Source organism: Mesocricetus auratus, unplaced genomic scaffold (assembly GCF_017639785.1).
Source record: "Mesocricetus auratus isolate SY011 unplaced genomic scaffold, BCM_Maur_2.0 Super-Scaffold_100028, whole genome shotgun sequence".
Lineage (NCBI taxonomy): Eukaryota > Metazoa > Chordata > Mammalia > Rodentia > Cricetidae > Mesocricetus > Mesocricetus auratus.
The window spans coordinates 7,521,681-7,539,567 of record NW_024429209.1 but is presented as its reverse complement, the minus strand read 5'-3'; positions in this window follow the sequence as shown (position 1 = coordinate 7,539,567).

The window sequence follows — 17,887 nt, the reverse complement described above, 5'->3', positions numbered from 1 at the left end:
CTCCCCTCTCCTGGAGCAGAGCTGAACTGTAACAACTTCGCCTGAGAAACCTCCTACCTAGCATGAAAACTGCTACACTGGGTGAACATCCCCAGCTGGAAGACCCTGTCCTGCCAGAGCCGAGCTGATACACTGGGGAAGCCTTTTCCTGAGGCTGGGCTGTAAGCTGCTAAGCTTACTACAACCTGTGGTGGTCCTTGGCTCCGGAGCTCCAGGATACCTTTCCATCTGAGCTGTGTAACACTCAGTATTCTGTGACTCCCGAGTGCCAGAATACCTGACCCACTCCTGTTCCATCCCGATCTGCCCAAAACGCTTACAGATCAGATTATCTTGATTTTGTTCTTACAATGATAATGTTTTATTAATGTATATGTCTCATCCCCCTATAGCATGAGGTCCACTTATCATGCAAAAAAATTAAAGACTCAAATGACTTAAAGCATTTCTATATCATTTTTCTATACCAGGTGACATTTTATATAACACAGAAAACAGTTAAAGAGTTAATTACAAAAGGTATCACCTTGAAAGCAATCCTATTTATTGCCCTTCTACATGGAGCTGTATCATCTGATTCTAAATTTAAAGACAAGTTGTCCATGAACAGGAAATTACAACTACATTTGCCTGTGTCTCTGGGGAAAATGCACGCAGAGAATAGGTATATCTTTATATATACACGGCAATATCCGAAACAAACCAAAACAATTTTTGAATCCCACACAAAATTAATATTTTAGTAGTTGAGCTCAAGATTACCAAAGAGTAAGAAAATTTATACATCATAAAAAAATAAATCACATAAACATCAATTCTGAGTAAAATAGAATAATGCATCACAAGCCATTTTGTACACAATCAGTTGATTTTTTAAGTTGTCTCAATTCATTACATAACAATATTTTTATCAACTGAAAAATTAATCTAGAAAAACATTATATACAGTCCCATGTTCAAATTATTAGACTTGATCTAAATAAAAACCACTCTAAAATTGCAGTACAAGTTCCAAAACATTCAGGCTAGATTCTATATTTAGTTCACAGCAGACCAATTCATCAACCCACACTTGTCTGAGGACCATATTTTGAATAGTACAGAGATAAAGCATCTAAAAATGGAATTTTCAAGGAAGTATAGTACATATTACTCTTTGACTCAAACTTTCATTCGTTTTGTAGTATTGACTTTTACTGGAGTAATAATGATATATAGTTTAAAAGGTCAACTGTAATTGTAATTCTTTTTATTTTTAATACAGGGTTTCTCAAGACAGATGTATAGCCCTGGCTGTCTTGAAACTTGTTCTGTAAACCAGGCTGTCCTCAAACTCAGAGATGCACCTGCCTCTGCCTCCCAAGAGCTGCCACCACCTGGAGAATGATATGTATGTATGTATGTATGTATATATATATATATATATATATATATATATATGTATTCTCCTGTATTTCCTTACATTCCTGAACAATAAGAATATGAGACTGGGCTGGTTTAACCCCCAGAAACAGCTGACCAGACAAAGGTTAACTCTTGAATCCCAGGCATCAGCCTGGGAATCCAGCATGGGACTGATCAAGACCCCCTGAATCTGGGTGTCAGTGAGGAGGCCTAGGTAATCTATTGAGCCTTGGACAGCAGATCAGTGCCCATCCCAAGTATACACACGGACTCTGGACTCCCATAGAACAATGTGAGGTGCACTCTCACCCTGAACTCTTGGGGAAGGGTCTAGGCCCTGCCCTATATGAAATGACAGACTATGGACACCCCCATGGAGGGCCTCACCCTGGGGGAATGAGGGGATAACGGGGGGGGGATGGGGGAGGGCACGGGAGGAGGGGAGGGAAAGGGAGAGGGACCTCGAACTGACTTGTGAAGCAACCTTGTTTCTTATCTAAATTTAAAATGGAAAATAAAAAAATAATAATAAAAAAATAAAAAAAAAGAATATGAGATGTAGTGAGGCATGGTGGCACTCTCTTTTAATCTCAGCACTTAGGCAGAGGCAGGTGAATCTCTGAGTTCAAGGCTAACCTGGTCTACAGAATGAGTTCCATGACAGCCACAAAGAAACCCTGTCTCAAAAACAAAATAGAAATAAAATTAACCCAAGATGCAAACAATAAGAAATTGCAATCAGTTATCTTAAAATCGATGAGAGAGTATGGTCAAAGTATGCCATATACCTGTATGAAAAGGTTGTAAAGAAACTGATTGTGTAATTATTATAACCTAATAAAAACAATAAGAAGGCAAAGCATTACATCCATACTTAAGTTCTGTGCCTGCCCCTATTTCATTCCCTCCTGCCAAAAGGAAGCCACACCCTGAAGTGGGTGTATCTGTTCTACACATACATAGCTTTTTATAGTTTCACAAGAGTTGTCTACATTCTCAAGCATATATCTCATGTTTTAAGTCTTATAAAAAATGATGTCAAAGTCTTCAAAACTTTTAATATTAAACATTGTATTTTTTGTTTTAGTTTGTGTGTTTTGTCATTTTACTTTGAATCAAGGTGTTACTGTATAGCCCAGGATAGCTTCAAACTCACTACATAACTTAGGCTGGCCATGGAAATCCTCCTGCCTCACAGTGCTGGAATTACACTCCTGGATAAACATTATGTTTTGAGAACATTCACACAGCAGTAGTTCCAATTTCCTCTGTCCCACATATCTCACACTACATCTCACAGTATGAATACATTACAATTGATTTACCATTTTCTTATTGGTGGTCATTTGGGTTGTCTCTCTTTTTGCTATTACAGTGTCACAGTGAATGCAAATGTCTTATAAATTTCTCCATTAGCACATATTCAAGAACTATGCATATACCCATGTGTGGCATTTCTGAGTTAAGGGTCATATGCAACTTCATCTTTGGATATTTCTTACTAAGTAGCATGAATGTACTTCAGATCAGATTACCAATTTGCACTTACTTCTGCAGACCACAAGCATCCCCACTGGGCACTATGACCATCAATATTTGAGGTCAGATTTTAAAATTTTTTCTACACTATTGTAATACACAATACAGTGTTATCTTATTGTGTCTTGGTTTGCATTTTTTGATCACAGTAAGACTGAACATCTTTTCATAAATGCATTAGTCATTTTTATTTATTATGTGAATTACCTGCCTGTCTTCTGTTCATTTTTAAAATTTATATTGTTATGATTTTTTTTGAGACAAGGTTTCTCTATGTAGTCTTGGCTGACCTGGAACTCTGTAAACCAGGCTGCCTTCAACTCACAGAATCTACCTGCCTCTGTCTCCTGGGTGCTAGAATTAAAATAAAAGTGTATATCAACACACCTAGCTTCTACTGATTTTTAATCACTGATTTATGTTATTTGCATAATGTGGGTCTGAATTCTTTGTCAGTTAATTTTTATCCCCATTTATAGTTCTTGTTTACAGTTTCTTAATGTCTGTGTATAACCATTTTTATTTTAATAATATTTATTTCACTGTTTTTTAAGTTCTTTGTTTTTATTTCACATGCATTAGTGTTTTGACTGCATGTATGTCTGTTTGAGGGTGCTGGATCCCCTGGAAATGGAGTTACAGACAGTTATGAACTGTCTGTATGAGTTATGTGGGTGCTGGGAATTAAACCCCAATCCTCTGGAAGAGCAGCCAGTGCTTTTAATGGCTGAGCCATTACTGCATGAATTATGTTTTTTTTAATTTTATCAAATCATTGCTCTAACCAAAGAGTGTGACACCTATTACCTCCAAATATTTCCTTATATTCTTTCTAATAAGAGTTTCCTTATCAGGTTTTGGAATTCCACTTTAAAAAAAATTGAAATGAGAAAGTTTCAGTTTCACTTCATTTTTTCCTATATAAGTTATTTATCATGATCATTTTCAAATAGTTTGTTCTTTCCCCACTGTTTGCAGTACTGCTCAGTCATAGGTATCAGTTATACATCTCTGGTGTGTTCCTGGGTATACCAGTTGTCTAAGTCCATGTCTGTAATTTGATGCCATGCTGTCTTAATGAGCTTACCTGATCTGAGACATTTACATTGTAGAATTATCTTACTGAGTTCCCATAGAAACCGTAAAACTTCCATTGAGATTGCAGTAAACATCTATGTGTTCCTGTGGAGAAGTGACATATTTATGATACTGTATTTTCCTGTCGGTGTTCAGATGCATTTCTCTTTATTTGGGTCATCTTTAAGACTTGTCTATTACTTTGTGAAAGTTTTAAACATCTTTTGTTAGATTTACTGTAAGGTACTTTATCATTTCTTTCTTAGTGTTGCAAATGGCATCTTTAAATTTATATTTCATTTTTGTGACTAAACCATAGGAAAGCAATAGAATTATCTTCCTAAATTTTCATAGTAACTCTAAAAACATCTGCTTGTAAGTTATCTTGACTTGTTCTGTATAAATGTGTGTGTGATACTGAATAAAGCCCTCACCAGAGTTTTTCATATCCCATTGCAAATTGTGTGTGTATGTACATGTGCATGTGCAGGCCAGTGTTCAATGCCAGGTGTCTTCCTCAATGCTTTCCACCTTGTTTTCCAAGACAGGATGTCTCACTGAACCAAAAGTTCACCAAGTAGCTGGACTGGCTGGCTAGGAAACTCCAGCAACCTATGCATCTCTGCTCCCCATTACCACCACCAAAAGGGCTACCCACAGGTAGACTTTCATTTGATGCTCAGTTTTCAGTATGTCTCTATTTATCATTGTACCTAGGACCTCAAAATAACCATTATTGGACATCCTAGCCTCTCCCACTGTTAGGGAGGGTGGTCACGTGGCTGTGTAGGATACATGTGAAGATCCAGAAATCTTGCTGTTCCTCAAACAGGTGATAATGATAAAGCTCTCATTTCAGAGATATGAAATGAGACCCTGTATCAAGGAACCTGCTAGCCTCCATTCCTGTGCATCACCCTCCTTTTGAAGTTTAATCACCAACATTCTCTGTTCTTCCAAGTCAGTGACTATGAACTCTGGCATCCCAAATCTTCTAAATATCTGTTACCTGTCCCTGTACTATCAGCAATTCTTTTGTCTTTTATTCATTTAAGCTTTTTTTTAAATCTCTTTACTGTTTGTTGTTTTTAGTCTTTGAGGAAGAGGGAAAATTAATACAAACAATTCAATATCACTAGCCTACAGTACAGAGATGTAAGAAGTAGACAGGTAGCTTGGAGGGTGAAATAAGGTTCTCTAGAGTAGAAGAACTTATAGAATGACTATCTTTACTATTATTAATTAGACCTACTTAGGGCTACAGTCCACCTAAGCCAGCAATGGTGGGCTATGAATGGAAGGTTGAGAATTCAAAAGTCACTCTGTCCATAAGGCTGGATGTCTCAGGTAGTCTTCAGCAGACACTGGATTCTAAAGAAGTAGGCTCTAATGGCATTGAAGGAATGGACTTTCTAGCAAGTAAAGAGCAAGCAGGAAAAGAGCAAAAGCTTCCTTCCCCCATGTCCTTATATAGGCTTCCAGCAGAAGGTGTGGCCCATATTAAAACTGTGTCTTCTTGCCTCAAGATCCAGATCAAAGGCATGTGTCTTCCTGAAGGGTCTAGACCCTCATCTAGACCCCAGCTTTGGCAGCCATGACAGGCTGCAGAAAGGACTCAGCAAGACATAGGCCCCTGACTCAGCAGCATGTGCTGAGCCCCCTACCTTGCCCTAATAACTAGGAAGCAACTGCTAGATACCCTCCATGTGTCAAGGAACCAATTAGAAGTTATCTGGCAGGCTCTGGATGTGCTTTACTGATAATAGTGGAATGCAGGGCATAACAACTGCCCTGGGATGGCCTCTGGGCATAGCAATGTTTCTGCAGCTGCTGCTGACCAATCAACTCAGGACAGGTTGCCCAAGCCCGGAGGTACACCAATCCTAAGATTGTTGCTATGCAACTACTGGACCCCCAGAAACTCCTCTTGCTCCACCTCTAATATATGCCCTGCCCCACTACTGCTCAGGTCCCTCCTACTCAACCCACTCTATCGGACAGGCAAAGGACCTGAGTTAACTGGTAAATTAAAAAGGCTTTGCTTTTGCATTGAATCGGCTCTCTTGGTGGTTTGTGGGGTTCAGAGTCTGGTCACAACATCCCTACCTCAAAAGTCTGGACTAGGCCAGGTGGTGGTGGTGCAGGCCTTTAATCCCAGTGCTTGGGAGGCAGAGACAGATGGATCTCCATGAGTTCTAGGCCAGCCTGGTCTACAGAGTGAGTTCCGGGATAACCCAGGCTACACAGAGAAACCCTGTCTGGAAAATAACAAAAAAACAAAACAAAACAAAAGTCTGGACTAGAAGTGGATTCACCCATTTCAAACCAAGCAAAAATATTCTCTCACAGGGTGCCCTCCATTTCTGGATTGTAGTTCACCCTAGATGTGGTCAAGTCGACAGCCAAGAATAGCTATCACAGAGGAGAGAAGCATCAGAAACCGCATGATGTCTACAGGGCCTGTTAGATATTTGGAGCACCCTCTGGCTTTTAAGGCTTCTGTATTGCTGGATGGTTGCCTGGCATGGTTGGAATTTGGTTTTGTGGTTAATCAGGAGGAAGTGTGTGTGTGTGTGTGTGTGTGTGTGTGTGTGTGTGTGTGTGTGTGTGTGTGTGTGTGTGTGTCAGACCAGCAAAACATTTACAAAAAACAGCTGGGAGAGGCTATTGAGCTGGAGAAGGAAAGTCATCACATTCAGTTGGATGCATCCATCAGCAAAGCATCAATGGACTAAATATGGATGGAAGCCCCTCCCCTCACTCTCCTCCTTAGTGGAGTTAATTCTCAGAAAGGAAGGGAAGAAGACTCGGGAGGCACAGCTCAGCATGGCAGAGTTCACACTAGTGATTCCTCACTCGGAGTCAAGGAATCAGCACAGGCATCGTTCAAGCACATAAGGTCAAGTTCCTGAAGAGAATAGTTTATTTCTCATCTCCAGATCTCCCCTCCCCCACAAAAACCCAAGACTCTAGTAATGGCTACAGTCTCTGGCTTCTAGTATGGGTTATATCAACATAAATAAAAATTGTGTCTCCAATAAAACAGTTATCTTCCTTTTGTATCTTGTAAACAAAAGCTGAAATTCAACAGATAGCATAGTCATCCTCTATGCAGCCAGAGTTCTGAGATCTGGTGAGGCTTTCTCTCAAATAGCTAAGGAAACCCCTTTCTAGAAAGGAAGCCAAGCTGTTGTAGATCCTCTGCCCTCAGCATGAATGCTCCCCTTCTCATGTGAAGCCAAGCCATGCCCAAAAGGTCGGTGAAAGAAGGACCTGGAAGAATAGCTTTTGTTCTGGTGAGCCAGCAGCTGTCATGCAAAGGGATGGCTGCGGCATCTCTCCTGGAGTGCAGGAGCTCACATCAATAAGGACACTATTCTCCGAATTCACTCTGTGTTGTCGCTCCCCACAGCCAGCACCTGCAGCTCTTGGTATTATGCCTGACTATCTCTGTCCCCACAAGGGACGACTCTTAACAAATGGATGGCAAGCATGGAAGCCTGTAGCTCCAGCTCTTTTGCTGTGCCCCCAACTGTGGGGCAGTTTAAATGTCTCTCCAGAGTTCCCAGGAATGGCCAAACCAAGTGACCCTCAGGGAGACCTAATGTCATGCCCCTGTTTAGCCTCCTACCTCCCTAACTTCTCACCTAGCCAGACATCTTTCAACAAAATTTGGTTGGCTAAGGGAGCCACTTCTTAAATAATGTTTACATGAGGGCTGGGGATATAGTTTGCTGACTGAGTGTTTGTCTAGTGTGTGTGAGGTCCTTGGCTTAATCTCCAGGACTGCCAGGAAAAAATTAATGTAATTCTAAAAATAATGTTTGCATGAATCCCTTACTCAGAGGCTGCTACTGGAAAATCAGCTGAAGACAGCCTCCTGTTTCAGAATCCCTTCCTGGTTGTTCTCTACCAGAAGACTAGGGAGTGGAAAGCCTGAGTTCTGTGGATATCAACAGGGAGCCCCTGGAGTGAGTAAAGGGTAGAGACTCACATTGCCTCTGAAAACTAAATGCAGAGAAATGGGCCTCTGAAGGGAACCTGGAGAGAGGAAGTGGAGTGTCTGAGGAGATGAATGGCAGCAGGAAAGTTGGCTAAAGCACTAAGCCTTCAATACACTACTGCTCACGCAAACAGTGTGGGTGTGAGGTTGGGGCAAAGGGAATCTAATGAAAAGGCAGCCAGGGAGACTATGGTGCTGAAGAGAAGAGCACTGTGGAAAGCAAATGATCCTGAACCTGACCTCAGTGGCAGTGGGAGCAGGAGTTCTGAGCCAGAGAAGGCTAAGGATGATTTTGACCATTGAGAGTCCATATCACATACACACACACTACACACACACACCACACACACACACACACACACACAATTACACCATACAAACACACCACACACACACACACACAATCACACCATACAAACACACCACACACACACACCACACACACACACCACATACCACCACCACAAACACACACACATACACACAAATAATCACACCACACACATACACATGACAATGTAACTGAGAGACTAAAAAAAGAGTAAGACATGCCTGGAGCTCTGAATTTTCATAAAACGATAAACTTGGAATAATGATTGAAGAAGGTCTAAAACAGTCCCAGGCAAGCATCCCAAAGCGTATACAACACCAGAGCAGCTTTTCCCAGCCTGTGCCTATGAATGGACTTCTGCAGCAAACATGGAAGGAAGATCTTGGAACAAGCTAAGGCAATGCATTCCAAAACTGCAATGGGGGTGGGGATTACCACACCCATGACTCAAGTACGTGCTTCCTGTATCCTCAGCCCATGACAGACACAGGGCAGTACTAGGACTCCCTCCCCTTGTGGCAGTCCATGCTGATAGCTTTGACCTACCCTACCCTCCTCAAGCCTGCACCCCAAACCCAGCAGCCTCCTTTCCCTGTGTTCCCAGAGTCTCAACAATGGCTGTTCCAGGGCCACTGAGATGGAATTCAGACTAGGAACTGGAGGCTTGCTTCTGAACCCGATTGTGTGTCTGTGTAACTCTTGCTGCTTTTGAAATCTTTCTATCACAAAACTGAGTCTTCATAGGCTGCTGAGGGCCTGAGCCCTGTGCCTGGCTGTATCCTTGTTACAATGTCCCTGACTCTCCCTGAGCCCACCCCTGCCTCTTTCCTCCTCCCTGTCACAATTTCCCTGACTCTCCCTGAGCCCACCCCTGCTTCTTTCTTCCTCCTTCACTCTTTTCTGCCCTCATCAACTCCCCTTTTCCCTTTCTCCCTTCTCCTAGTCCTGGCCTCCTTGAATCAATCTGGCCTGTGTCTCCGAAGAAAGATGGCACAGTTCTCACAGTAACTGACACATCACCATGCAGTTTTTGCTGTTGAGTCCCTTCTATTTCTTTGCTATTAAAAATAACCATGCAGTGAACATTATTTTAGATCTTTATCTACATCTCTGAGTAATTCCTTCAGGCTGCTATACTCCCTAGAGATGGCATTTCAAAGACTTGTCATATATTTGCAAAAATCATTTTTACAAGAATGTTGAGCATGTAACAGGACTTCAAATTTATACCAACCCCAGGTGTAAAATGGGGTCGCATGTATTTCTCTGGAGTTCCTAAAAACATTCACACTCTGGAATATTCTGCAGATGTTTTATGCATAGAGGACATACCTAATCCTCTTTCTTACAAGTAAATATTTTAATTCATACATTGAGCTAGTTGATATGTTGAACTAATCATCATCAATTTATATCAAACATGTGCCAAGTGCTAGCAATAGCCTTGGACTAGATCCTGTTGATTTAAGCTCAACCTGGCTATTTTTAAATATCCAAATAAGTTGCAAGTTTTCAAATACCATGAGGCAGAATATGCTCAAAGATTATTCTAATACCCATGAACTCCCTTCCCAGACAATGCTAATCAACTTTTGACTCTTTTTCAGGCTACCTTCGGTCTCTCTTGGTAGAAACTGAACATTTTTCCAAAGCCTCAGACATCCTATAATGCTTAGTCATGGCTTTAAAGAAGGTGGATGGGTTTTCTCCAACTTCCTTCCTTAGGATGGGCCATGGTGCACATCCACATTCTTTTAACCCATTTGTAGCAGGTCCGGTGTGCAGCTTAGTTGGAAATATCCAAACATCAACATGAAAATACCAAGCATTTCCCATTTGCTGCACAATATGCTAACAGGTCTTGGTGGAAGTTGGTCAATAGTCACACTTTTTAAGCTACATTTGAGTATTGGGGGCTATTTTGAGATCCACAAAGAGGAATTTGAATAAAGGTCTTATCCTAGTTCGATTTTGTTGCTGGGATAAACACTCAGATAAAAAAAAGTTGTAGAGGAAATGGTTGATTTGGCTTATACTTCCATGTCACAACCACCATAAAGGGAAGTCCGGGCAGGAACTCAAGGCAGGAGCAGAGGCAGGAACCATGAAGTAATGATGCTTCTGGCTTACTTTGACTTGCTCATAGATTCATTCTTAGCTGTCTTTCATATAGGATCACTTGTATAGGGATGGTGCTGTCCACAGTGGATTGAACCCTCATTCATCAATAAACAAGACAGTCCCTCACAGACTTGCCCATAGACCAACCAATAGAGACACATTTTCAGTCAAGACTCTTTCAGGTGATTCTAGAATGTGTCAAGTTGACAGTCTTCCAGATTCTTGGAATCTCACTATCTATTTTGGATATAAGCATGCCAACCAAATAATTATAATACAGTATATTAAAGGCATTTCTGCAATTTCAGGATTGGCAAGTGTGGTGGGTATATGATGGAGCCAGAGGACAAATCCATTATGCAGTGAACAAGGACAAGAGACCTTATTAACTGTGTATCTGTCAGCTAAGCAGCACAACAAACTACATACTTGCAGATTTTTCACTCAAGTGAGTGGACGTTTTCTGGGTGTTGCCTTTGGTCTTCTCTAGGCTTAAATGAGCTTGAGTTTGACTGCAGACTATAGTTGTTTTGTTGATTTTTTTTCAAGTCTGTCCCATGCATTTGGAGCCTCCTTTGACCTGGATAAATAGTTATAACAGCAAGGAATAGGAAAAAGCAAGCAAGAGACCAAATCCAGCATGCAATCACATTGTAAACCTCCGAATGCATCATGTACACTCACATACCATTGACCAAAGTGTATTACATGATGAAAGCCAAAGTCAAGGTACAAAAATGGAATAGATATTTCGGGGCTGGAGATATGGCTCAGCAGTTAAAAGCACTGGCTGCTCTTCTGGAGGTTCCCGAGCTCAATTCCCAGAAACCACATGGTCGCTCACAACCATCTATAGTGGAATCTGATACATTCTTCTGTCATAAAGTTAACAGAGCACTCATACCTAAAATAAATATATAGATTAGACAGACAGACAGACAGACAGACAGACAGATGACATCTAGCTCTTGAGAGATAGAGTGAGAAGCGGTGGATATTTGCTGAATAGCAATCTTATCTACCACAATCTGGATCTTGAAGAACTGAGAAATGTTCTAGAGAGAAGTAGGAGGAACCAGTGGCCCAAGGAGAGAAACCACACCAAGAAAAGGTAAGGGCAAACAAGGGCATAAAGCCCACTGAAGAAGTTGTGGGTGCTTCAACTGGAGAAGCTCAGTGGGAGGCAGAGTGTGTGCAGGAAGCTGAGGTAGGGAAGAGAGACAAAAGCTGGTATCACAAGGCAGGAGTAAACCCGAAAGATGTAGATCAACAGATACAAGGTAAGAATCCTGCTCTCCTTGCTGGGTTTTTGGGATAATCATGCCTTGTCTCTTGGGCCATTAGTATCTGGTAATGGAAAAATGGATAAACAAACGAACGAACGAATGAATGAAACATTCCATCATCCCTCTGTGCTTTATAGACAACCCGTACTTTTACTCTGCCAACAAATTTTAAAAGCCATGCTAAAGGGCTGTGACAGTGGACTAGCACGTGAAAGCTTCTAAATTGAATCCTCAGTACTGCCCAAATAAAGAAACTAGTAAGAAAAGAAGGGCCCAAGAAGGTGGCTCAATCAGTAAAGGACTTGCCATGCAAACATGAGTTCCGAGTTTTGATACCCATGCATAAAAGTTGCAAATATGGCATGAATCCATAAACCCACTGCTGGGGTGGGGCTTGCTGGCCAGCCAGTATAGCCTAATCCATGAGCTCTAGATTCAGTGTGGAGAGCCTAACATTCACTTCTGCCCTCCACATGTACACATGTACATGAACCTAGAGAGAAACAGACACACACACACACACACAGACAAACACACACAGAGAGACACGCAGAGAAAGAGAGAGGGATAGAGAGAGAGAGAGAGAGAGAAGAGAAAAGGGGAGAGACAGACAGACACACATGGGGAGAAAGAGAGAGAGGGACAGACACACAGAGAAACATACACACATACACAGAGACAGAAACAGACACACACACACACACACACACACAAAAGCAGAGAGAGATGACATACTAACTCATATTCCTCATCATCTCTACTGCCCAAATGGATCTAGTAAATGGTTCTTGTACCCCAGAAGACTAAGAATCCTTTCCTCCCTGCCCTCCCAAAATTACTATAGTTTCTGAGAAAGGACATTTATTGAAAAACTGGTGGAAATAATGTGAATAGTCACTCTTTGGTCCCAGAATGGCCACTCTTCACTTTGATGTACTGCTATTCATATATTGCAATTATATGGAGTAATATATTCTGTCATAATTCACTGTTAAAGATGAGCTCAACAGCTAATCTACTACATCCTTTTTAACGACTGTACATTGTATGACTATATATGTTGTGGAATAGTATTTTAACTATGTAAAGATGTGTTACATTTGTTTATGCTGAGGAATATTACTTTAACTGTGTAAAGGTATGTTACATTTGTTTCACCTTGCCTGCCTAAGGCACCTGATTAGTCTTTAAAAAAAAAGAAGCTGAATGGCCAATGACTAGGTAGGAGAGGGATATGTGGGGCTGATGGGTAGAGAGAATAAGTAGGAGGAGAAATCTAGGCATGAGAGAGAAGAATGAGAGGAGAGAATGAGGGAGAAAGAGAACAAGATGCCTGGGGCCAGCCAGCCAGCTAGATGGAGTAGGACACACAGAAGAAAAGAAAGAAAAAAAGCCAGAGGTAAAACACAGATGAAGGTCAAGTTACTGCGGCGTGATGGAACAAGCACCAGGAGATAGTTTAACCATGGAGTTTATTTTTTAATTAATTAATTTTTGTTTTGATTGTTCTAGGTAGGCATCAGCTCTACTTTTTCTAGCTCCATTTATTTACCTATAAATTTCATGATTTCATTTTTTAAACAGCTGAGTAATATTTCATTGTGTAAATGTACCACATTTTCTTTATCCATTCTTCCATTGATGGACATGTAAGCTATTTCCAGTTTCTGGCTATTATGATTAGAATAGCAATGAACATGGTTGAACAAAGCCTCGGCTGTAGGATATAGACTCCTTTAGGTATATTTCCAAGAGCTGTAATAGCTGAATCTTGAGATAGATCAATCCCCAAATTCCCGAGGAACCACCACACTGATTTCCATAGTGGCTGTACAAAATTACATTCCTACCAGCAATGGATGAGTGTTCCCCCCCTTAGCCTATAGAGTCCCCAGCATGAGCTTTCATTTATTTTATTTGTCTTGGCCATTCTGACCAGCATAAAGTAGAATCTCAAAGTAGTTTTGATTTGCATTTCTCTGATAACTAAAAATGTTGAACATTTCTTTAAGTGCTTCTCAGCCAAATGTGTTTCATCTTTTGAGAATTCTCTCTTTATAACTGTATCCCATTTTTAATTGGGTTATTTGCTTTCTTGGTAATCAGTTTGTTTAGTTCTTTATATATTTTATATATTAATTCTCTAGCAGATCTGTCATTGGTAAGAATATTTTTCTATTCTTTGTTCAAATGATGGTGTTGATGTTGTCAGTTGCTGTACAAAAGCATTTCATCTTCATGAGGTCCCATTTTTTTAATTGTTCTTCTAAGTGCCTGTTCTATTGGTGTTCTGTTCAGAAATGTTTGTCTTGTGCCAATAAGTTCAAGACTATTCTCCACTTTCTCTTCTATCAGATTCAGTGTATCTGGGCTTATGTTGAGGTCCCTGATCCACTTGGTGTTGAGTTTTTTGCAGAGTGACAAGTATGAATCTGTTTGTGTTCTACATGCAGTCATCCACTCAGAACAGCACCATTTGTTGAAGATGCTTTCTTTATTCTAATAAGGTAGAGAAAGAAAGAGTGTGGATTTGGGTGACTGGGGAATCAAGGAGGATCCAGGAGGATTTGGGAGAGGAGAAATCATAATCAGAATATATTATATGAAAAAATTATTTTAAATAAAAAAGAAAACTAGAATCAAATTAATTTTTAGTAAATGTATGATACTAAAATATTAACAAAAGGGCCGGCGGTGGTGGCGCACGCCTTTAATCCCAGCACTCGGGAGGCAGAGGCAGGCGGATCTCTGTGAGTTCGAGACCAGGCTGGACCGACAGCCTCCAAAACAATACAGAGAAACCCTGTCTCGTAAAAACAAAAAAATAAGAATTACTCATGAGAATGGGGTATCATGTAATATTTGACATATAGTCACATTGTGTAATGCTAAAATATCTATTACATTTTTATTTCTTAAAGACAAAAACTTTTAAAATCCTTTCTTCTAGACTTTTGACACGTTTAGTATATTACTATTATCCTGTGGTACAGAAATATACCAGGTTATCTCACTGTATCTAATTGTGACTTAGTGCACACTGGTCCACACTTCCATTGCCCCAGCCACTCTAACCGCTTCTGGTAACCACCATTCCACTTTCCACCCCTTCTCTCTTTCTCCTCCTCTCTTTCCTCTCCCATTCTTGTCTCTCATGCGGAGGACCCCCAGCTCTCTGCTCTTAAATTTTCAGATTAGCTTTTACAGATTCCACACACATGAGGTCAGGCTTTATTTGACTTTCAGTGACTGACTTATTCACTTACCATAGTCTCCAGTTCCATTCATATTATAACAGTGATGACTTACATCATTTACTATAATCTCTAGTTCCATTCATATTATCACGAGTCACCTATTTATGTCATTTACCATAATCTCCAATTAATTCATATTATCATAAGTGACTAATGTGTCACCTACCATAATCTCCAGTTCATTCATATTTTCACAAGTGATAGAAATATTTCTTTTTATGACCTGAGTACCATTCTGTTGTAAAATATTTATTGTGTTTTCTTTTTCTTCTTTCCACTGATGGACTGGAAAAAGAAATGAAGGGATATATACTATAGAGATAGAAAATTGTCTTTTTTTCCAGGTTATAGTTCTTTCTTCTTGGAAAAAAATCCATGAAAAACACTGAAAATATTATTGAATTTAATTTAAGAATTAATATACAAGTCGATGACCCTATTCTATTACAACAACTAGTCAGGATATGTGGAATATTTGTACACTGCAGGAAGATCTACTGCTGTGATTGGTGTAATAGAAAGCTGAACAGCCAATAGCTAGGCAGGAGAGATGGGCGGGACTTCCAGGCAGAGAGAGAACTCTGGGAAGAAGAAAAGGTGGAGTTGTCAGCCAGACTCGGAAGAAGCAAGATGGGCAGTTTGGAGATAAGGTAACCAGACATGTGGAGGAATGGAGATTTAAAAATAAGGGTGACTTTAAGTTATAAGACCTAATTAGGAACAAGCCTAAGCTAAGGATGGCTTTCATAATTAATAATAAGTCTCTGTGTCATTATTTGGAGCTCAGAGTGGAAAAGAAAGTCTGACTACATGTGATGTCAAACATAGAGGCTCGAATTTCCAAACATAGGACCTGAGAAAGCTAAGGAAAGTTCTTAACAAGGAGCTGGATGTAGCTTCCTAGTCCCATAGTCTGATTGGCACCCAGTCATTTCATCACAGCCAACTATAAGTCAGTCTGGGAAATGCACTCCACCTGATACCTGAGAGTGAGTAGAAATGTGATAAATGAATGACTCCTCTCTACTATTTGTTCCAAAACTATGAGAACTAAGCATTGACTACTGGATTTAAATATATAGAAGCAATTGGTGATGGTGGTAGTTCAATCTTGATAGAGTGCTAATTGTTCAAACCTGATCAAAATGGATTCAAGAGAGAATTGGAGACAGCAACTGTTTAAAAATAAAAACTGGTTTGGAATCTAGGGGAATTGATCAATAAGTAAAGTGCTTCCTATGCAAGCATGAGGAATTGAGTTCAAGTCCACAGAACTCATCTAAAAACCCAAGCATGAACCCTGTCTCGTAAAAAAAAATCCAAGCATGGTGGCAGGAAGGCTGGAGAGATGTCTCAGCAGTTAGTAATATACTCATGTTCTAGAGGACCCAGGTTCGACTTCCCAACCCCCACGTGGTGGTTCACAACCATCTGTAACTCTAGGCTCTGATGATCTGATGCCTTCTTCTGGCTTCTGTGGGCCCTACACACACCTGGTATCCAGATATATATGCAGACAAAACACAGATACATATAAAATAAAATAAAATATTTTAAAAGATTTATTTATGTATTAGGTATACAGTGTCCTGCCTGCCTGTTCTGCCTGCACATCAGAAGAGGGCACCAGATCTCATTATAGATAGCTGTGAGCCATCATGTGGTTGCTGTAAATTGAACTCAGGACCACTGGAAGCGCAGCCAATACTCTTAACCTCTGAGCCATCTCTCCAGCCCCAACATAGTAATTTGTTAAAAATGTAGAGCCAAGCCGGGCGGTGGTGGTGCATGCCTTTAATCCCAGCACTCGGGAAGCAGAGGCAGGCGGATCTCTGTGAGTTCGAGGCTAGGCTGGACCAACAGCCTCCAAAACAATACAGAGAAACCCTGTCTCGTAAAAACCAAAAAAAAATAGAGCCAAGCTTATGGCATACACCTATAAACCCAGTTCAAAGATGGGTGACAGGGATATTGATCCATAGGATGCTGGCTAGTCAGTGTAGACAGTGAACTGTAAGTTCAGTGAGATGCCCTGTCTCAGAAGATGAGGTGGAACAATAGAGGAAGATAGTCAATATCAAACTGGGGTATCCATGGGTGCCTGAATACACACACACACACACACACACACACACACACACACGGGCTTACAACACACACATATGCATAGTTAAAAAAACAAATGTGGTTTTAATAGATTTTGTTGAAAAGGGAAGCAAAGCAATGAGTTAGTTAGTTGCTGGAAGGATTATAAGATAATGAGTTTCACTTTTTTTTTTTACAATGAAGAAATAGCCGAATGTTTTTGTGCTGATGGGGAATGTTCCAGTGGAGAGGAAAATTGATGATACAGGAAAGAGAGGGAAAATTGCTCGAGTGATGTCCTTGAGTAAGCAAGAAAGGAGAGGATCTAGTGATAAGGAAATGGTTGGTCTTGGGAGAACACAGGCTGCTCCCACACTGTAACAGCAAGGAAAGTAGAATATATGGACAGCCCCAGTAAAGAGCAAATGTGATGGGCTGAGGTGCTGGAGTCCCTCCCTAATTGTGGTTTTCACAGAAATAAGAAGCCACATTATCAGCTGAGAGTGAAATTGAGGGAAGGACTGTCGTGTGTTTGGGCAGAAAGCCATATGATACAGTGTCCTAGGGAGATGAAATACTACTCAAGCAGTTAGTCTCCCCAGGGAATAGTCTCACCATTTCTGAAACAGTCTAGTCTGAGTCCACACACAGTGACATCTCTCTTTCTCCATTCCATCTATAGACCTCACCTTGTCCGGGTCATCTGAACTGGATAATTACAGCAACAAATAACACTCTTAATCACATAGAAGACCCAATCCTTGTTGTAAGTATTTCATGTGTA